At 42.8% G+C, this 22,401-nt stretch overlaps 1 long non-coding RNA gene across 1 annotated transcript in view; it reads right to left on the bottom strand.

Moving 5' to 3' along the window:
* The window catches only part of LOC132649046 (uncharacterized), a 127,166-nt gene extending 112,459 nt beyond the window's left edge, over window positions 1-14,707 (bottom strand). Inside the window, exon 1 of the long non-coding RNA XR_009587467.1 lies at window positions 14,601-14,707. This is a non-coding gene — a long non-coding RNA (uncharacterized LOC132649046). The remainder of the gene's footprint in view (window positions 1-14,600) is intronic.
* Between the last annotated feature and the right edge of the window lie 7,694 nt (window positions 14,708-22,401).

The following is a 22,401-nucleotide window of genomic DNA, read 5'->3' as shown; positions in this document are numbered from 1 at the left end:
CACTGGCCACTTTTCCCTCTGTAGGTAACTTTGCTGTAATGTCTTCATGGGGAAGAGAAGATGGGTGCTGTTTTTTTGTTGTTGTTGTTGTTGAAATCAGTCCTAATCCCACAAAGATGATTTAACAATAAATCTCACAGAGTACAGAATTTACAGAATGGGAGTTATTATTTCAGTGATGTATAGGATCACTGATGCCCGTAGGATTTTCCCAAGCCACAAGGGTCCCCCAGCACACCTGGGCTTGCTCTGATAGTCTAGGTGTCTACCTGATAAGGTTTCATTTCCTGAAGAAATGGAGAGAGGGAGGAAAGGAGAGAGGGAGAGATGTTGGGGGAGCAAGAAGTAGTCAGTTAAAGTGCTAAAGAAGGTTTGTTAGCTGGACAAAACTGTTTAGGATGGTTCTATGAACAGCTCTTTAGAGTCGCTCCATGTGGTCTCTTTTAGCAGTGAGTTCCCTTAAGGTGAGAGTCCTGAGTTACCAGCTCTGGGTGACAACATATATGCAGTTCTTTGAAAGAAGTTACCTGGAGCTGGAAGACAGAGACAAGCCTCTGGACTGAAGGAGAGTGGAGCACACTGGACTCAAGCCTTAATACTTCCAAATTTAGATGTTCATGGGTGTTCATGATGGAAAGAGACAGAGTGGAGGCAGGAAATAAAAAGTTTTATTCTGGAACTGCATTTGTGTTTTCTGGAGTAGAGTGGCAGTATCAGAAAGATGTATGGCTGAATTTTGAATTCTGAAAAAGAGTAATTGTGAGCTGTTGTTCATTTATATTTGGGGCCCACAGAACTTCAAAGAAACTGTGAGGTTTGGGTGTCCCTATTTATTCAGAGAAGTATATTGCTTAAATTATGGTTGTTAGAGTCAAACTGGGTGGGTTGCAAACCCAGCTCTGATCCTGACAGGACAAGTTGGCTGAGTCCTCTGTCCTTTCCATCAACAGAGAAGGGATGACAACGAAAGTAATGGTATGGTCATGGGATCCTTCCTAATTTTGCTGGTCAAGCAGTAAGCATTGCCAGTACAACTGTAATCAGATAAAGCTCAGGCTGGTTTTTCTAGAGTCTGATGTTGCAGGATGTTAATGGTAACTTTCTGTGACATCATCCATCAGCAGCTTAACAAATTAGGATGGAAACGACACCGTGCCGTAGAGTTTGCAATTTTCTGTATATTTTCCCCAAATTGATCCCCACGGTCATTGTGATAAAGACTCATCCCTTTTGTCTTTTTGTAGACAAGGCAATTTGGCATACGGAAGGGAGGTGACTGTTCAAGGTTGCACGAGGAGTTAGCAGCAACACGGAGGACTGTTACAGTTCCCTACTTCAGCGCACACACCTCCCACACACAGGAGATAAATGCTCTTATAATTAGACTATTGGCATATTATAAGTAGTGTAACTAATTTATCAAGGAAAAGCTGAGGGATCTCAAAACAACACTGTGGGTCCCTGAAGCATTATCAAGTGAGCCTCCGTCTGACTACTATTCAATCACTATACAGGTCTGCTCTCCAGTCACTTGTTAGCTATAGAGTCCAAGGCGTGTTTTGTACAAATCCAAGCTGAGCTAAACAGCTTCCTGGAGGGCTTCTAGAAATAATTGTTCACAGACTGTATTCAACAGTTTTAAATGGTAAACGTGGTGGTTTCAATAGGTGCCCCCCAGAGATTCATGTGGTTGGCCACAGGGAGTGGCACTAATAGGAGGTATAGCCTTGTTGGAGTAGGCGTGGCCTTGTTGGAAGTTCTGTGTTACTGTGGTGGCAGGCTTCGAGGTCTTATAGGCTCAAGCAAAGCCCAGTGTGACACTCTATCCAGCACCATGTCTGCCAGTATGTTTCCATGCTTCTTGCCAGGATGATAATGGACTAAACATCTGAAACTGTAAGCCAACCCCAATTAACTGTTTTCCTTTATAAGTGTTACCTTGGTTATGGCATCTGTTTATAATAGAAATCCTAAGACAGTGGAAGAGACAAACTACAGAGTTAAAGGACTTGCTTGTGTCTTGTCTTGAGGACCTGAGCATGTAGTGACACCAAGTCCTTTGGTCCAGCCCAGAACTGGACCTAGAGGATGGGTTGGGGACCCTATTGTCATCGGAAGGATTTACTCATTGTTCCCCAAAGGATTCCAGACTTCCTCTTTGCAATTTGCCTTATTGGTCATTCAAGAGCCATTTTCCCAATCATCAATGGCTTGACTGCTAACTATCATGTAAACTTAGATTAACTTATTTGTGATAGTTTATCAGTTCCTATAAACTGTGTATAAACCTTCCGAGGTAGCCAATGTGTACTTAAGACTTTTGGGAAAGTATACTGACATCAGCTCCGGTATCCATCAATCCTTCTATTTAAATACCATTCATTTGTAGCATCAATTTGGGTCTCTGATCATTAGCCACTATTTGCTAGAAAACACTTTTCTCAGTACTCCCCAAAGCTCCTGGTCTTTCTACTGGAGTGGCCTTGTCCTTGATGCAGGGAAACAGTAACAGCTGAGCAATTCGATTCCCTGCGTTAATTTGCATCTCCTTTTCAGATAAGCCATGGTTTTAATTTCTTCCTTGCAATCCAGATTCCATCTATGATGCCTGGATGCAAAATAAATCCTTGAGAAGTTAATCCACTTCTTCCCAAGATTATTCCTTGAAGGTAAAGGACCATAAACACCACTGGTTATCTTGTAACATTCAACATTTTTGGATAGTGCCAGAAGTGTATCTGTGGCCACATCCAAAGCTCCACTAACTTCAGTAGAATGCATTAAATCATCAGTACTTAGTTTTGATTTTTCTGCTTGCTTGGTGCCTCCTGGCTGGCCAAGGGAAGATGACCTGTATTGTTCATTGCTGGGCCTTGAGCCGACAGGCCCCTTCATTAGTTTCCTGATAGCAAGAGGTTACCTTGTATGCCTCTTTGGACTTACTATGTTTTCTATTGCCACAGTGGCTACAAAACTCCGGAAGCTTTTGCACTCCATTGCAGCCAGAAACTATTTGTTCTCTTCTATGAATACCATTTTCTTCAGAGTCAATGCACCTACTATTTTGAATTCTGAAGCTTCCAGTCTTACAGTTTCTCTGAAAATGCTCAAATTCACTGTAATTATAACACTGAGCTTGAGATTTCTAGCTACAGCTTGTCCAATGATATTGGCATTATGCTCCTGAGAGCCAATATCAGTTGTCTCTCTTATCCATTTGTCTATTGGGGCTTCTTCTGCTTTTAATGATCTAATTGCTCTCTTAATTCAATATTTGAATTTTCAAATGCCAAGATCTCTATCAATGACTCTGGTTTCAGGATTTCGTATCGTTCTATTATTAGTGGAAGTCAATCTCTGTAAGAATTCAGTGAAGACTTCTCCAGGGCATTGTATTACTTTAGTAAAAAAGGTAGGTTTTTCTTTTTTTTTTTCCTCCTGGTTCTTCAACCATGTCTCATGCTCTTAAAACTGGGTTAGATGATCAATCTTCACTCAGAAAGCAAACAGGATGGACATTGGAGGAGGTAGAAAACAGGCAACAGGACAGGAACCTACCACAGAGGGCCTCTGAAAGACTCTACCCAGCAGGGAATCACAACAGATGCTGAGACTCATAGCCAAACTTTGGGCAGAGTGCAGGTAATCTTATGAAAGAAAGGGGAGATAGACCTGCAGGGAACAGGAGCTCCACAAAGAGAGCAACAGAACCAAGAAATCTGGGCCCAGTAGTCTTTTTTGAGACTGATAGTCTAACCAAGGACCATGCATGGAGATAACCTATAACCCCTGCACAGATGTAGCCCCTGGCAGCTCAGTCTCCAAGTGGTTTCCTGAGTAATGGGAACAGGAACTGTCTCTGACATGAACTGATTGGCCTACTCTTTAATTACTTCCCCCCAAGGGGGAAGCAGCATTGCCAGGCGACAGAAGAAGACAATGCAGCCAGCCTGATGAGAGATGATAGGTTAGAATCAGAGGGAAGGGGAGGAGGACCTCCTCTATCAGTGGACTTGGGGGGGGCATGGGAGGAGAACATAGAGGAAAGGTGGGGTTGGGAGGGGATGACGGAGGGGCTACAGCTTAGATACAAAGTGAATAAACTGTAATTAATAATAAATAAATAAATTTTAAAAATCTGAATAGTGACGCTGTTCAAGTATGACATTATCAGAATGGATTTGCTCTTGTAAATCAGCATAATGTCCTTTACCAAGCAGTTGGTCTATAACAACATTTATCTCCTTTCCTTTATTATGCCGTTCCATTTTCATGGCTTCATCCTTCTAGCAACCATGGCAATTGCTGACCAGCTTCTGGAACACCTGACACCAAATTCTTCCAATCATGGAGAATAAGTCTGTTTTGTATAGCCCACTTATTTAAAACTTGTTCAATGAATGATGAATGCATCCCATTAAAATAGAGTCTGAAAATACCTTAAAATAGGGTCTTTAAATTTTTTTAAATCTAGTATATCTATTGGATGCCACTTCGTCTCATCATAAGCTCCATCACCATCATTAGCAGGTATATGCTGCACAAAGACTGGAAAGGCTAATGGCACCTGTATAGGCCTAGGCAACTCCTCTGGTGATGCCCTTGGCTTCACAGTAACCCAATTACCCTTTCTAGCCCCGTGCCTTACGTGCCTTACAGTGGTGCTCTGGGCACCTGGTAGCAACAGGTCATAGAGCAGGGGGCGGCTGCCCTCCCGCCTAGTTTGCTTTCATCATGTGGGAAATTCCCTGTGTTGGACACCAAGCCTGAACCCTGTCGTTCTCCTCTCATTGGCTCCTTTTGCTTTCCAAGTGCACCAGCCTCTATTCTCCAACTCTCTAGATGCATAGCCAGCTCTGTAATCCTTTCCAACACCAGACAAGTGAGTGAACCTTCTGAGTTTTTGGCTTTCCTTCCAATCTTTTTCAAAATGATATAAATGAAGACGACAAAGCAAAACCAGAAAACCCCCTCTAGGAGCAAGGCAGGAGACCACCCAGCAACAAAAGCTGTTAGTTTGCCAACCTCTTTAAACAACATTGCCAACCTATCAAAACCTGGCGATTCCTCCACTGCATTAGAAGCCAAGTTACCCACTCTGCCATAGCCACAGCTGGGTTACATGTAGGCTTAGGTTTTTCACCAAATCTACTTTATTTAGGATTCTTAAACACCTTTTCCTACCTTCCAATCTCCCTAACCTTAGATAGGAGATTAGTAGGGGAAAGGGCTATAAACCTCTCTTACCTACTTTCTGCTGATTAGGGTAGATGAGTCTTTAGGGGATTACCAAACTCAGTTATCAAGATACAGGCAGTCCAGTCCACAGACCAACACCAAGCAGCAACATGGTTCAGAAGATCTGGATAAGTCAGCAAAAGCCACAAACTCAGCTGGATTGCCCCAAGCTGTCCGGAACTTTTCTCTCTTTGAAGCCAAGGGTTGCAGCAGGAAGATCAGTGCAGTGATGTTGATCCAAAAAACGATGTCTCACCCTGAATGGGCCTCTATAAGTCTCCTCTCCTCAGAGTGCACCCACAGAAAATTCTCAGCTGTCCAAAGTCACCCCCCTCGCACGAGAGAGCTCACAGCAAAACATCACGCGCACTTTCACAAGCCAGCCTCCAGTAAAACACCAGGTGCCCAGATTGCAGCAAAATATCACATGACAAAAACGAGTCTTCAAGGAAACCAGAAATTTCCACTTCACTACCACTCTTCAGATCAGCCTCAAACTTTGCCTACCTAGCTAGAGACCATATTTACAGTACCTACGTCTTCCTCCCCACCATGAAGAACTGCTTTTCTATATGACTTGAAATGCTTTCAGCTTTAACTGCTGCACATTTTCTTTTCAGAGACACACTTAGTTCTTTCTATAGAACCATCTTTTTCCCAGTGAGCCAGGAACATGTCCTCTCTTCTTTGTATTCCTCACAGCTCCTCAAAGTATGCCCTGCACTGACTAGGAGCACGGCATATGCGATTAATTCATTATATGTTAAAAGATAAATTGCACACACATAACAACTCTATGCGTGGTTTAAATTAGAAGGCCAGAACACCTCATTCAGCAAAAATAAAGTTTCAGAAAATTAAAAAGCACCTATACTGGGTAGCATTTTTTTTTTCTCGTATTTTCTTACTGTTCCTTCTGGTATTCTATACCTGAATCCTACCTCTTGTTTGAGGACCTCTACGTAGCCATGATACAAAGAGGATATGTGAGATATTGTCAAGTAACACTGCTACCTAATAAATAATAGCATAAGTGATGAATTACCTTGTAATATCTACCTTCTAGGATGATCATTCAAAAAGAAAACTACGGGAGAGGACAGAAAGGAAAATGTTCTTGTCACTTTTCTTTCACATTTCTCCTCAGGCAGTTTCTAATGGGTGTGCTGTGAGGAGGAAGAACAGGGGTATGCTGACATGGGGCTCGGTTAGTCTCCGATGAGAAGTCCACTTAGCAGGGAACAGAACTCATGTCATGGAAAACCCCAGTCCACATAAAACGCTATCCACAAAAGATGATCTTTTGTTCTGGTAAGAATAGGCATGTGGGGAATGGGGACACAAGGTGAACTCTCAACAATGAAAAGAATCTGAGGTTGGGCAAGAACTGTGCCTTGTGATGGACAGAGACAAGCTTTGTTTCTCTGTGTCACTAGAACACCTATGTGGAAAGCCTCCTCACAAGCATATTCCTAGGACAGAGTCTGTTGCGACCCGCGTAATCGTCTCGCCAGCAAGAACTCACGCGGACAACAGGAGCCTTTTGCAGCAAGCTTTATTGCAATCAAGCGATGAAAGGAGGAAGACCCCAGCCCCGAAGTGGCACTGTTTATATAAGCCCTGCTCGCACCAGAGTGGTGTGAGATGACGTATCATCCCCTGATTGGCTGCTCACCCATCACCCCATATGACGCCCCGGGCTGGGCAGTGACTTGGTGCACCTTCGCCTTAGTGCATGTGCAACTCCACGTGTTTACCAGGATGAGAGCCGGATGCCAGCGCCATCTTGTAATGGCTACTTTACTCTGGGCTCTCTACAAGAGTCCAGGCCTTCAAGTCTGCAGCGTTTACCTGACGTGCGTATAGGAAGTCTTTTCTAAGTCTCAGTTTCTGCATGGTCTGGGCCATTGTGTGTGTGTGTGTGTGTGTGTGTGTGTGTGTGTGTATGTGTGTATGCATGCCTGCTCATGTATAAGCATGAATGAGAGCATGTGCCATGCTCATATACAGGCAGCACAATACACTGCCATAGTTTAACTTGCTGTAAGTGTATAATCCCTCAAAAACTTATTATTGAATATTATTTCTATGAATCAGAATGAGCATGTCTTGCTCAGTTGACAAAGTGCTTCCTGAACAAGCATGACTTCAAGAGTTTGAGTCCCTGTATCCTATGTAAAAGCCAAGCATGGCAGCCTGCCTGTAATCTCAGCCCTCAGGAAGCAGAGACAAGGGATTCTAGGGAAAAATGGTTAGTTAGAGGAAATGTATTTGGTAAACTGAGTCCAGCAAGAGTGTGTAGTGGTGGCTTAGTGGTGGTAGTGACAGTCACATTAGTGCTTAGAATATTGAGGCCTGAGAAACCTAAGCTGTCACATTACAGAGACACCTGACGCTTTCACTGCTTCTCCATTAGTCTGAGGAACAACACGCAAAATAGTGAGTGGCTGCAGGAAAGGTGGATGGTGGGAAAAGACAGTGGAGTGCAACAGTATACAGCAGATAAAAAGTTGGAGAAACAGAACATTGAACTTAAGATCTGGAAAAGAAGTGGGTTCTAACACGGGAAGCTAGATAAAGCAGCAAGAGAGGGAATGGCAAACCCTACAGTCGAGTTCTAAGTAAAGGAGAAAAGACAACCCCAGTGCTATCCATGGCCACACAGTCTGGTACTCTGCAAAAATACAGCCTGAAACGAGGTAACTACCATCTGTGCAGAAAGAGATCCTGCCAAAGAGGCCCTGCACTTCCCACCTCATTCCCCGGGGCTATGGTGGTGCGCCATCTTGAAAGAGGTCTTATGGTCAAACCTTTCAGTCACAGGAAGCAGAATTGTGTGGATTTTTGTGCCCGCAAGACTCCAGCCTTCTCCCATCTCCAACAGCTAAACAAACAATCATCCCGAGAATCACCATGAGCTCAGGAATCTCATGTGGTGTGGGCATCCACTGGGGGCGTTGGTCTAAATGATGGAAAGTTCAGGTACTGATGAAGAGGGAAGTTGTGGATGTGAAAATAGGAACTGCAGCACAAGCTCTGTGGAGAGAGGTAGCACCTGTGAGTGAACACGTGTGCAGCCAACGGACTTAAAAGGACAGACTAACAGACTCCAGTAGAAGCTGGAGCGGGGCAGGGGGGGTTCTTTTTTTTCCCCACTTTTATTTTTAAAAAGAACAGAAGAATAATAAAATAGAGTATTAAATAAGAGAAAATAGATGACACAGTTCATTATCATGGAAATCAAGCTTCCATAGACTGTTTTTAGCTTATATAATTTCTTTTTTTGAGGTTATTTTTTGTTTGTTTATTTATTATCTATTACAGTTTATTCACTTTGTATCCTAGCCGTAGCTCCCTCCCTCTTCTCCTCTCAGGCCCACCCGCCCTCCTTCTTCTCTCCCTATGTCCCTCCCTTAGTCCAATGATATGGGAGGCCCTAGTTTCTTAAAAGCCAGTAAAGAGCAGACATATTTCAAAACTCAAGGATAAATAATCACTGACCAAAATTATTATACGCAGAAAAAGTATCCTTTAAAATTTATGCACAAAGACCTTCTAAGAAAAGCACAAATTTAAAATCAGGAACAACATGAGAGTCTTCACTCTCTTACTCAACATACTCACGTGTGTCCAGCTTGCAGCCTGCAGGCACGTGGCTGAACATGGGTGTAAATGTGGCCTAACCACAGATCATAAACTTACTTACAATATTCTGAGATATTGAAAGGATGCTCTTAGTAGTGTAACCTCTAAGATACATACTTTGTCAATGACAAGGTTGTATCACTCTATCAAAATGTCAGATATCCCTGAAGAGTGCTTGAAGTGTTAGTTAAAGCAAGAAGGCAAGAAAAAAGAAATACAGAGAATTAAACTGTGAAAGGAAGAAGTGAAACTATCACTGCTGTAAAATGACATAATTCTATGCTTAAACGACGATGTTTTATAAAAGACCACTACATCTGATAAGCACTTTAACCATAGTAACAAAACATAAACCCAACACACAAAAACCTGTGGCTTTTCTACACACCAACAATGAACACACTAAAACAGATGTTGGAAAACCACCATGTTCACAACAGTCTCAAAACTAAAAATAGAGGGAAACTAAATAAAACAAACAAACATTTAAAGTCACAACTTTAGGAGGCCGAAGTTTGGGAAGAAACTTGCTATGTGTTTGAGGGTAACCTGGGCTACACAGGATGACCATGTTCCTAAAAAGAGAGAGAGAGAGAGAGAGAGAGAGAGAGAGAGAGAGAGAGAGAGAGAGAGAGAGAAAAGAAAAGATCATAACAATGACTTTTTGGGGGAAGGGAAGAATGATTATGCCCTGGTTATAGTAATGTAAATTAGTTCAGCTGCTATAGAAACCAGAATAGAAGTCCCTCACAAAACTAAAAATAGAACTAACATACGAAACCAGCTCTTGTGTGGGTAGCCAAGAGCTTGCTCTTGACACAGCTGCGTGCCCATGTTTATCCTGGCACAATTTTAAATTGCCAAGTCATGCAATCAGCCTAGGCACTGAAGGGATGAAAGTATCTACTCTTAAGTAACTGAATATTTAAGATTTTTATTTGTAAGAGTCTGGCATTGTAACATTTAGCCATTAAAATGGCTGAATTTAAATAAATTTACCATATAAAAGGTATGTTTGAAAACGTTTGAACTGACTTTCATTTGTGCCTTCCAACTCTTCTTTCTACCTCTGGGTTGTTCTGTCTCTATAACCCATCCAGGCCGATTGTCCCAAGAGGCTCCCATACCTGTGTGTTATTCTCACATTTCATCCTAGCTCTAGCCTGGTGCTGTGGTCTGAATGTATAGGACTATCCAAATCTTTTTAAATCATTAGCCCCCAAACTATGGTATCTATGGCCGGGGCTTTTTGGAAATGATCAAATACAAGAACAGAATCCTTGTATGTGCGATGAATAAGAGAGAACCTTGGGGAACTAACCAGTTTCTTCTGGCATGTAAAGACACAGCTACACTTTATAAATTAGACAAGTGGCCTTCATCAGACACAGCTTTTGCCAGTGCCTTGACCTTGCACTGCTGGTCTCATGATTATAGGGAGTGAACTTCTCTTCCTCATAAGCCACTTAGTCTGTGGGAGTTTTTCACAGAGGGTCTGAAGGTCTTGGGTACCTAACCTGGCTCATAGGTAGGTCTCTGTCACAGTTATTTTTGGAAATGGGGGTCTCTGGGCCTCGGGAAAGAGAGGTAAGTGTCTTGCTGGGAGGTCTCCTTTTACAGAGCAGTAACAGCTTGTTCTTAATATTTAATACATCCCACTTCCTGGGTTACACGTTTAGTCCAAAGCAGTCATAAAACTACAAAACTTAGAGGCTGGAGAGATCACTCAGGGGTTAGAGCACTTACTGCTCTTCCGAGGAGAAAGAGTTCAATCTCCAGCAACCACCTCAGTAACTCACAACCGCCTCTAAGTCCAGTTCCAGGGGATCTAAGACACTCATCTGGATTCTTCGGGCACCTCACTCATGTGCATCCCTCCCCTCCACGTACATACACACACAATTGAAAAAAAAAAAAAAAAAAAACAGAAACAATAAAATCTTTAAACACTGCAGGTCCATCAAAGCACCTATGAATAAAAAGAACCAAAGGGAGAAAAAAAAAAAAGATTTTGCTCAGAGTTTCCAGCAAAACAAACCCTTTCAAAGTCTCAGGGAGGGTCTCACTCTGAGGTCTATCCTAATGATTTCATACGGTTGCATGAAAAAGAAAGTCTTCCTGTCAAACAACTATAGGTCATCGTCATCGAGGCAAGGGAAGCAGGGAATGCCATCATCTCCACCACCACTACAAAGACACACTCTCTCTCTCTCTCACACACACACACACACTGCAGCCAAAATGTAAGAAGTGAGGTGTAGGCGTCACTGCAAACATTTTGTGAGGAAGTGCCCACAGAGCTGTGAGAGATGTGCTCTCTGCTCTCGCTTGTCAACCTCAGCTCCACAGTCACTTAGAATAAGGAACTGCTTACTCAAGGCTTCAGGGCCTGTCCCTGGTGGATTGAATGAAAATGGTCCCCACAGGCTCATAGGGAGTGGCACTACTAGAGATGTGACCTTGTTGGAGGAAGTGTGTCATTAGGGGTGAGCTCTGAGGTTTCAAGTGCTCAAGCCAAACCCAGTGACACACATCCTTCAACAAGGTCACACCTCCTATTCGTGAAACTCCCCACAAGCCATCTGGGAATTAAACATAATTTACATAGGAAAGATAGAGAAAAGTCTTTGGTATTTAGCTTCAGCTATTGGTAGAGGATGGTCAGCTGACTGTTCTCACTTCAGGTTAAGTCATGAGTCTTTGCTTACTAGACACATCATGACGGTTGACAGCCACTCTGCTGGCTGACCTGTGCAGCTAGGTCTTTGCTAGTGAATTCCTTTAAGGAAGAGACTGCAAAGTAGACAAAGCTTACTACTAACAAAATCGCCCTCTTCCCCACATATGTGAAATAAGTGCATTGCTTTTTCCTTTTCAAGGAGTTTATGGGGAAACGCTGCAGAAAAGGTAGCTAGGGAGTAAGAAAAACACACTGCCAAAGTTAATGGTTCACGGAGTCCTAAAGTGGAAAGGAGGTTGCTAGCCAGCCTTGACCCATTAGAGATAAAGCTTGATTTTTTTTGTCTTAGGAATTGAATCTGTTGTGCCCTTTCCTGTGCCATGCACTGCTGAAGCTATTGGGAATTGGCTCTCCTACCTGCCCATCAGGTGTTTTGCTTGTTTTGTTTTGTATTTGTTTGAGGACCTTTATCAGGGCTGCAGTGTCAAATAAAGGTCTGAACTTTCGAAGATCTGAAGAAGTTTGAGGAGAAGGCTGTGAGTCAGTGATCTCAGCCATGCAAAGAGACCCATGTACAGTATGTGTGCGTGTGTGTGTGTGTGTGTGTGTGTGTGTGTGTGTGTGTGTGTGTGTTTAGTAAGGGCAGAACAAGAAAACTGCAGTTTCCCCACATTTTTCTTCTTGGTAGTCAGGTTGCCCTTGTGGCCACCTCAGCACTATACTTTAGTAAGTCAAATTGTGCCTCTATCCAACTGCCCTTAAAAATACCATACTCAGCTTTATTTGAATGTTAAATAACATTCGGGGGCTATGACTTTGTCTTATCTCTCATCTACTGAGAGAAAGTGTGTGGATTCTCAAATGGTGAAGCCAATAGCAGCAGCTGACACTTACTCTCTACTAGGCCTTCTGCTAAGCATTTTATCTGTGAGGTAGCTTTTATTTTTAATCTTCATTTTACAAAGATCAGAAAGCGGTTAGTTTATGGGAGCAGCTAGTAAATGCAGAACAAAATGTCAGCCTAGGAAGTTGGTGTTCAACACTGGTTCTTTCCATACATACATGACCGCAAGGTCCTCTCTTCTGGAGTTGTCCCTCTGTACCTGGCCTTTACATCAGCCTGTCACCACCCTCCAGTCTCCTGTCTCCAGATTCACTAACTACTTAGCTTCCTTTTGTTAATAACTCATAGTCAACACAGCATGCAGAGATATTTTTAACATGTCTCCCTAGTCAGCTTTTTTTTTTAAATCTGTAGAACATGATTGCAATACTTTTTATCTTCTGTGAATATTAGGAGGAATAAGAAAAAAAATATATATATATGTAAGTGCCTTTGCAGAGTTCCTAGTAGAACTGCTGACGAAAATAGCATGGAAATAATATTAGTCACATTTAGTGAATGTGAACACTTAACATAAATAGCTAGACGACTTGGCACGAGAAATGCCACTAGTGGCCTGTAGGCTCACTGATAGAGCTGGTAGTTAAGAACACTTAAAACACAATTTCCCTTCTATCACCTGCTCCCATAGCTGGGTCTGCCCCACCTTCTGTTCCTGGTTGGTGGCTATTCTGCATTTTCTGTTAATTTGAGCAAGGGCGATAAATCACATTTCCTGCTACATCATTCTCGGGCTTATCTTGTGTTCATCATCACCATTAGACTTGGAGTAGTACAGTATAGTCTAGTGTAGAGGAGGAAGGTAGAAAGGCTTTCAACAGTTCCCAGATTGCTAATTCTGTTGAAGGAAAGCAGGTGGGGATAGAGCAGTGACCGAATGCAGGGAAGGAAGCTGTGAAAGATGCTTAGTTAGATGGCAGAGGAACCCAGGCACTGGGGTTCTCCAACTGGCTTGTTCTGCTAATGCTGTATCTGCTATATCCAGATTCTATGAGAGCTCATGTCTCTTACTCTTTTCATCATCATCATCACCACCACCACCACCACCACCACCACCACCACTACCAGCAGCAGCAGTAACAACAGCAGCATTTTCTCTGCTTGGTCCCTTCTTTTGTGTACCAGAAGGTTATAGTCAGCATACTATCATTTTCTTTTTAAGTTCTCCAGCTGGCTGGCCTAGGCTGTCACTCATCTTGCTTCTCTTTCTGTGTGGTCCAGGAAAGGCTGTGGATAAAACTTTGCACACTTGCGCACAGTGGGGTGTTCAGTAAACAGTCACCAGAATGAGATTTATTCCTGCCCAGAAAGAACATCCCATGTGGGAGTAGGAGAGGTCACAGCAGGCAAGACTTGGAGTTAAGCCATGCAGCACAGGCCTGAGCAAAACGGAGTGCCGTGTTGTACTTTCTCTGGAAAGGACATCCAGGCAATGCTCTATGTTACTTTAAATAATGTGTGTTGCTGGAAGGGGGTCTAGAGTAAGGAAGGTTTTTGCCTGGGGCGAACCTTTGTTTTCACCTTAAAAATAATAAGCAACCTTTTCATGTGAAAAAGAAAAAAAAATGACTGCCTCATATACAATGTTAACGCTTAAGAGATTAAAAAAAACCCCATTTTCTTATTCATATGCATACAGCTGTTCATATAGTCCTTGGTAGCTTAAATGCAAGAGGAACTCAGAATAACAGAGTTGAAATCCGATGCAATGCCTAATTAAAAATACAAATTTGAAGTTGCTAGAGCTCTCCCAGCCGAGCAGAGTAAGCAGAAGAGGGGAGAAAAGGTAGGGTGAAGTCACATAGAGAACTGAAAGGCTCCTGTGTGCTACAGGAAGCACGGAAGAGTCTGGCTTCAAGGGAGGAAGGGATCTGTGATGGGGCAGAAGTGCAATCATGGGAGCAATCAAGGGATATCTAGCAGGACTTGGGTTTTATTCCCAAGGACCGGACTGTTTCTAATTAAAGGAAATACACCTGGCACATATTTACGGAGCACCCACTTTGCACAAGCATGTGAAGTATTATCCACACTGAAACAGAAGAAAGATGAGAGGCAATCTAGGTCGGCAAGGTGGAGATTTAACATAATGTGTTGAAGCAAAGAAAATGACATATGCCCAGTGCGACTTACCGGTACCCAAGAGAAAGAACCAAGTAGGGGAGTTGAGGAGTGCTGCTGAAGAATGGGATGAAAAAGATTAGAGTTGAGGAGAGAGACACGATTTCCATGGAATCTGGGCACAGCCTACTCAGCATTAGCAGGACAAGCCAATTGGGAAACGCAGCTGTACCACGTGTGCTCTTGGCTCTGCTGGTCTCACCCATCCAAACATCCAACATCTGAGTCTGCTGCACAGAAGCAGCTGACCTGAGGACAGGAGTGTGAGAGCATGACGTTGAGGACAGTGGCGAGACAGCAACTAGACAGGGCCATTTGTCCTCTGTGTCCCCGCATGAAGATTCAATGCCAAGCACAGAGGTGGTCTGAACAGCGCAGGGGAAGAGGGTGGCCTGAGCAGCTTGAAGAACTGATCAAAGGACATTAGGCACAAAGCAGATCTCTTTTTGACTGGGATTTTTCTGGGGACGTTTTGTGAAAACTGATTATTATTATTATTATTATTTAAAAATTACAACGTATCCTTTACTATTGTCTGTATATGACCGCCTTTTAGTTCACTGCTTGATTATGCTTTACAGTCCAGCAAAGGCACTCTTCGTATTCAGTGCTATCACTAGGGATGCTGCTGAAATACAAGCCATTAGGACCACCCTCAGACAGTTATATTCGGCTCAACTAGAGTGGGGCCTAGGGAACAAGCTCTCTTGAAATCCTTCCGGCTGGGCTGCAGGCACTGGTTAGCCAAATGGGCTTCTCTTTCATCTTTAAAACATGCCCCCAGAGTTTCCCTCCTCGGAGCTTTTGTGAATTTCAAGGTTAGAAGCAAAACTCTGTTAGGGGCTGTTCACTTTCTGGATTTGAAAGGAAACGGTAAGAGGGTGGCGGACGTCCAGCTGACCTTGCCTGTTTGATCTGCTGCCTCCCCAAAAGTGCTCGGGGTCATCAGCATCAGCCAAGGGCAGATGTAAACACTGTACTGACAGCTGCCATGAGAGGGCAGCAGAGAGCTGGCAAGCTTTTCTCCGCCGGGCAGAGGGACAGAGGGGCTGGACAATCCTTGGCAGAAGCTGACTGAGAAAATGTTGAGCCTTTACAGGGAGCAAAGGATGTAGTCGTCTTGCTCCGCAAATATCCAAAATCGGAGCCATCACTCAAACGAGAAACTGCGATCCACTGGGGATTAGACAAGGAGGCTCAGTTTTAAACAGGAGCAATGGACATGCGCTCTTAGATGCTGGTGGAAATCTCCAACAGCAAGCCAGTTTGTGGGGTGAAGCTGGGTCTTATAACTGCTCACGGGACCCATACTCCGGAGAGTCTTTTGCCTAGATTCAAACCCAAATCAAGAGGAAAAGTCTTTATCTAAGAGCTGAGCAAGTCCTTCAACCTAGAGAAACACATGAACCGTGTAGAGGGGGAAACAGGGGAGAGACAGGGTTACTGGGAGCTGCTGATATCACCACAAGGCTTCAGGAACAGGTCTAAGAAGGCCAGGGCAGACACATGGGTGGCGTGTGGGTTGAGGAATACAGGAAGTCTTTCGCAGGTAAGCACAGGACCAGAAACTTCGCAGGTAGCACCCCACCCGGAGACAGTAAGGTCTCAAGGTAAGTTGGCAAAAGTTTGAGGATTCCAGACTGCTTTGGGTTGGTAGTGCTGATCTGATGCGGCTTTCGACTGACATTTCCAGAACGTTCTCTGGCTTCTCGCTGCTTCAGGTGTGGGTGCAGACCTGAGTCTCCACACCACTGGGGAGCTTATTACAGTGTTGATCCTTGGGTCCTGCCTCAGACCCACAGAATCAGAATTTGCATTTTAACAAGATCCCCAGGTGATTCATATGCATATATGCATATTAAAGTTTGAAAATTCGAGGCTAGCATCCAGTCCAGATAGGATCTGATGCCACTGAGGTTCCGGAGGATTAATAAGGACACTTTGGAACATGGAACTGAAGGGGGATAGATGCATTTGAGCGACACTAAGTGTCTATGTTACTAATATGTATATTTGTTATATGTATATTTTGTTATATCCTATTTCATTTCTCATAGTTAGGTACAAAATCAATGAGCTGGTGTCTTTCTTTCTTTCTTTCTTTTTTTGTTTCAGAGACCTGTATTAGGGAAAGTTGTGTCCTATTTCAGTTTGAAGAAGCGTGTGGCTCAAAATCAACATTATTAAAAAAATACAAGACTTTTTGAAAGGTTGTCACTTCTGTGCTCTGACTCATATCTCCCAAAAGTAGGCTGTTTGTTTCCATTTCTTCTTTTTTCTTTAACTGAAAAAAATTTGAGTACAATGTGTTCTGATAAAGTTTTTTCCCTCCCTCAACTCCTCCCAGATCCTCACCATCTTCCCACTGATCCAAATTCACATCCTACCTCTCTTTCTGTTTCAAAGCAGACACTAAGACTCATAATGAGACCCTCGGCAGAGTGCAGGGAATCATATGAAAGAAGGGGAGTTAGTATGATATGGAAAGGATAGGAGCTCTACAAGGACTAAATATATCCGGGCACAGGGTCTTTTCTGAGACTGACACTCAACCAAGGACCATGTATGGATATAACCTAGAACTTCTGCTCGGATGTAGCCGTGGTAGCTCAGTAACAAAGTAGTTTCCCAAAGTAGGAGAACAAGGACTATTTCTAACAGGACCTCAATGGCAGGCTCTTTGATTTCCCCACTCCCCCCAGGGGAGGAGCAGTCCTGTTAGGCCACAGAGGAGGACCTGTTAGGCCAGCCCTGAAGATACCTGATAAAACAGGGTCAAATGAAAGGGGAGGAGGTCCTCCCCTATCAGTAGATTTGGAAAGGGGCAAGGAGGAGACCAGGGAGGGAGTGTGGGGTTGGGGAGGGAATGAGGGAGCAGGATACAGCTGGGACACAGAGTTAACAAAATGTAACTAATAAGAAAAATAAAATTTAAAAAAGGATTTAAAACTGAATTAAATACAATTACTGAGCCAAAAAAAGTCTATGCTTAATAAAAGGAAAAATTATAACTAAAAAAATGTGTTTGGTGCCTGTGTGTATTTGGTCCTCAGCTGATGATCCTCTTTGGGAAGGGTGGAGAAGCTCAAGGATGTGGAACCTTGCTTGAAGAAGTGAGTGCCTGGGGGTGGGTTTTGAAGTCTATGGCCCAGTACCATTTCCTACTCAGTCTTTGCTTCCTGCCAGTGGGAGCAATGGCACCATCTGACTTCCTGACCTTGCTGTGACCGTGCCGTGATGACTATGTTCCCTCCTCGAACCGTAGGCTGAAGTAAACACTCCCATCCCATCTTGTGAAGTTTTGTTTTTGTTTTTGTTTTTGTCACAATGAAGAGAAACACAGCTAAGACACTAGATGATTGCAATAGACTCTTGGAACTCATTGGAACTTTTATCACAAAACAGTTTATGCTTGTGTTAGTTTCTTGACAGTGTTTAAACGTAATTCATCAATTCATCCAGAATGCTTAGAGCAGCGTAATGTTATTTTTTCCTATAACTTTGGAGGTCCAAAATCAATTTCACTGGACTACAGTGGTGATGCCAGCAGGCCTTCTTCGTGGAGCGTTACAGGGTAATCCTGGTCTGCATCTCTTTGCCTTTGGTGGGCTGTTGCTAGCATCACTGTGCCTTTCATGGCTCTTGGCCAACTCCTCTATCCTTGAGGTCAATTGCTTGGGACCTTTACTCAGACACGCAATGTCAAATGCCCCCTTGTTCAGTCACATTTGGCAAAGCCACTTTTTCCATATAAAACGACTTTCACAGGTTCTAAAGATAAGGGCCCAGTTACTATCTGGTAGCCATTGTTTAGACAATCATAAGCTTTAAAATGTAATGTTCATTAGTAAATTATAAAATATGTTTTCCCACTGATTAAAAGAGTACATATTTGGGGCTGGACTCACTTCAGGCAGCACACACTGCCTGCAACCCCAGCTCCAGGGTACCCAGTCTCATTTTCTGGCTTCTGGGAGCACTGCAATCTCTTGCACACCTCCCCATAGGTAGGTGAGGTGCTAATGATATAACTACGGGACATTTTGTATCTTTAAAGACAACTTAGAAGTGATCTGGCCCACTCTTGTTTACTTATATGACTGATTAAATTTCAAAAGACAATAGCAGTAGGCCCAGAGCCACAATTTTACTTATTATTTAATCAACGAAAATTCCTAGGTCAGTTACCATGCACCAAGGTTATAAAATGGAACAACAGGAGAAAGGAGGAAATCAAGAAAGGTGAGCATGGACTTAAGGAGAAGGTACCCTAATATTTACACTGGAAGCCAGGTTTCCCGAATTCAGTCACAAATGATCTGCAAGTTACAGAGGAGGGTTATAAGCCTAGTGCTATCAATCCATTATTGATAAAGCAGAAATAGCATTGTGCACATGTACAGATTAAAAAAATATAGAGATTCAGACACTCTGGTTTTCAGACTAGCGGTCTGTTAGTTTCCCTAGAGGGAAGCTCTCCCGTGGTCACATGGTAACCCATGACCAGCCAAGCCCTTTGGGAAGCAGCAGAACGGCAGTGAGCCAGTTCCCTGTGCTCCGTCGGGCATCCTCCAGGGAGATGTACTGAAGCTGATGGATGGGACTGGAGACAGGGTGAAAGGAGCACTTCTCACACATGGAGCACCAATTTGCCAGAGCCAGAAGAGCTGAATTGTCTGTTCCCCAAAGGGTTTGAGGCTGAGCGAATGATGCCATTAACTCTCTCCATATGCACCCCATACATATTTTTGTCCATATGTCTGTCAATTTGATGCTCGCTACTGCATGTCAAGCTCATTCAAAATCATTTCTTTGCAGCTCTCAGAATAAAATGCTTGGGTACAATATGATCACGGTGACAAAAAGCTGTAAAGCTCTGAGTCATCTTTCTTATGTTAATTAAAGTCATAATCCTGTCGTCTCAAGCTTAAATGAGGAATATATATATATATATATCAAAATACTTCAGATATAAAGCAATTCCTTAGAGCTTGTTTTTCTAAGCTAAATGGAAATTAAACATCTTTTCACAATAACAAAAAGACATCCGGTTAGCTTCTCAAAATCATTAGGAAAATATGAAAATGCAAGTTATTTACCTTTGTCTGGGGTGGACATTGCAGGCTCCCCTGTTTTGCTATTTATTTATTTATTTATTTATTTATTTATTTATTTATTTATTTATTTTTAATTGTGGGGAAGGGTGTTGGCTACTTAGCCTGCTTCCTACTTTCACTGGAAGGCCTATTTTCAGGAAGAAAGCTGTCTGGCCTCTCCTTGCACAGACGAAAACCGTGATGGCTTGCTGGCACTGGGCTCTAAAGACCTTGGTTAAACATGCAGGGCTGAGGTATGAGGAGGAGGAAGAGGGATATGGGCCTCCATTCCCACACAAATGCTCTGAATGTGTCTCTTTTAGTGTGGCCATCCTCTGACCACTTCACCCCTCCCACAACTTGTCCCAACTCCCAGGTGACCCATAATCAGTACCTTAAAGGAGGAACATGTGGTTCTCTACTCTCGCCATGGTCTCTAATCTTGTCACAAGCTGTTCCAGCATCTTCTTAGCCCTTTTGCTTTCATGTTAATTGCCTGCTTTGTAGGTCAATACCAGTAGAGTTTGCTAGTTACCATCTCTTCTCCTTGTTTTAGAACTCTGAATTCTCTTGGAGGCCTTATACATTCCCCTAAGTAAGAGAAGCCCCAAAGGATAAAAGCAACATAGAAAATAAAATATCAATATATTACTAATCTACAGAAATACAAAGAAGTATTAACCGGAGGACCAAATTTTAGAATATTAATGCTAGCTGAGCTACATGATTCTTGAGTGTGACTCTGTAGTTTTCAAATGTCTTGTTAGCAAGGAACCAAGAAAGAAAAGATCTGTGTCATCGAAGTATTGTGTCATTCCTCTCTGTTACTGTAGGGCAGAATGTGGAAAGACAAAGTTCAGGGCCTTCTTGGTCATTGCAATGGGTCAGGATCAGATAGGTATTAACAAGAAGTTTGTTGGATTAAAGAGAACTTGATTCGGTAAATAAGATGCCCCATGGCCAGCCCCAATTAAGGTTACCATGTATTAATGTGCATAAATGGCTAAATGGATCCTTTATCACCCTTTAGATTGATTACATTTGATTAAGGGCTTCCTTAAAAGCTATTCTTTCACAATGAAATTTAAATGAGTGCTGGTTTTCATTGACTGATGTAGAAGGGTCACCCTATGAATTGATTAGGCAATGCAGCATTGTGACTTTGGGATTCCAGTTGTGATGGACCCCTGGAGCCCTGCTTCATAAATCAGTGAGTAGGGATGGTGATGACAATATTCTTTTGCTATTTTTTGTGCTATAGGCGCTCTGTGAGAGGGAGTGACCATTCCATACCAATTGGTGAATTCACTGCTCATCTGATTTTTTTCTTTCAAAGGTGTCTTTCTCAGCCATGAGGCCATTTCCTCCCTTGAGTTTGTTGCAAATCTTATGTTTTTATGCCTATGTCATAAAATGGCAAGAGAGGGTGGGGATGGTTGAAAAGCAACTGGCCTGATTGGGTATAGTCAGAGTGTTATGGCTGTAGATGGTTGAATTCTTAGAAATGCCAATTAAAATGCAAGTTTACTATCAGTGAAATCTGTATCTATTGAGTCTGATTTTTTTTTAAAAAACAAAAAACCTACTTCAAAATAATCTTTTATTCATAGTGTTTCATATATATAAATGTGTGTATACATGCATACAAGTACATATCTGTTCTAAATCATTCCAAAAGTAAATAAAAGCTTCAGTGTAATAAATATGAAATAAAGACAGTCCCCTTGTGTACAGAGAGAGAGATAGGGAGAAAGACAGACAGAGAGAGAGAGAGACAGAGAAAGACTGTTTGGCTGTGTGTGTACTTTAAGTAGATTCTCACTGTGTAACCAGGCTTCCCTAAAGTTCTCCACCTTTGTGCCTTTATATCTCACGTGCTAAATTAAGGATATGCCCTGCTGTGTAGATCCTGATCTGGGCTTTTTCTTTGTTTCTCTAGAGCAGTGGTTCTTAACCTGAGGTCCACAACCTCTCTAGGGGGTTGAACAACCCTTTCACAGGGGTTACCTGAGACCACTGAGAAACACAAATGTTTACATTATGATTCATAACAGTAAAAAATTACAGTTATGAAGTAGCAACAAAAATAATTTTACGGTTGGGGCTCAGCACAACAGGAGGAACTGTATTAAAGGGTCGCAGTGTGAAGAAGGTTGGGAATCACAGCTCTAGAGCTTTGGATGTAGCTGTTCTTACCTAGACAGCTCAGGAAGAGCAGAGCAAACAAAGCAAGTGGTACAGCCCTGAAGCTCACAGAAACAAGTGTGAGCTCAGAAATCCTGAGGGAATACGGGTTAAAGGGAAGACTATCCACCCAATGTGCTCTTCAGGGAGGGAATCGACTTAGGGTTTCTTCATCAGGAGAAGAGAATTGTCTTGGGTTTAGGAAGACAATCAGCTCCATGCTTGTGTTTGGTGCTGGGTGTTGGCTTCTCCACATGACCTTTGCAGAAGGCTCTGTGTTTTCCACAGGCAGCCTGGTGTGCAGCAGGCGCTTCCTCAAACACTGTTAAAAGAATCAATAAGCTAATAAATGCAAAGAGCTTAGAACCATGCCTGACTCGTCGCATGCAATAAATGTTAGCTCTTATTACTTTTGTGCCCTTTATCTTTAACTGACATTTTGTCAAAACTTTCTTTAGAAAGGTCAGCTGTTGGTATTAGGAATTTTCTCTCAGAGCTGCATCGTGTCATTCGCCTCCCATCCACCCTGGGTT

This window comes from Meriones unguiculatus, chromosome 18 (genome assembly GCF_030254825.1).
Source record: "Meriones unguiculatus strain TT.TT164.6M chromosome 18, Bangor_MerUng_6.1, whole genome shotgun sequence".
Taxonomy (NCBI): Eukaryota; Metazoa; Chordata; class Mammalia; order Rodentia; family Muridae; genus Meriones; species Meriones unguiculatus.
This window is presented reverse-complemented; position numbering and strand designations above follow the sequence as displayed.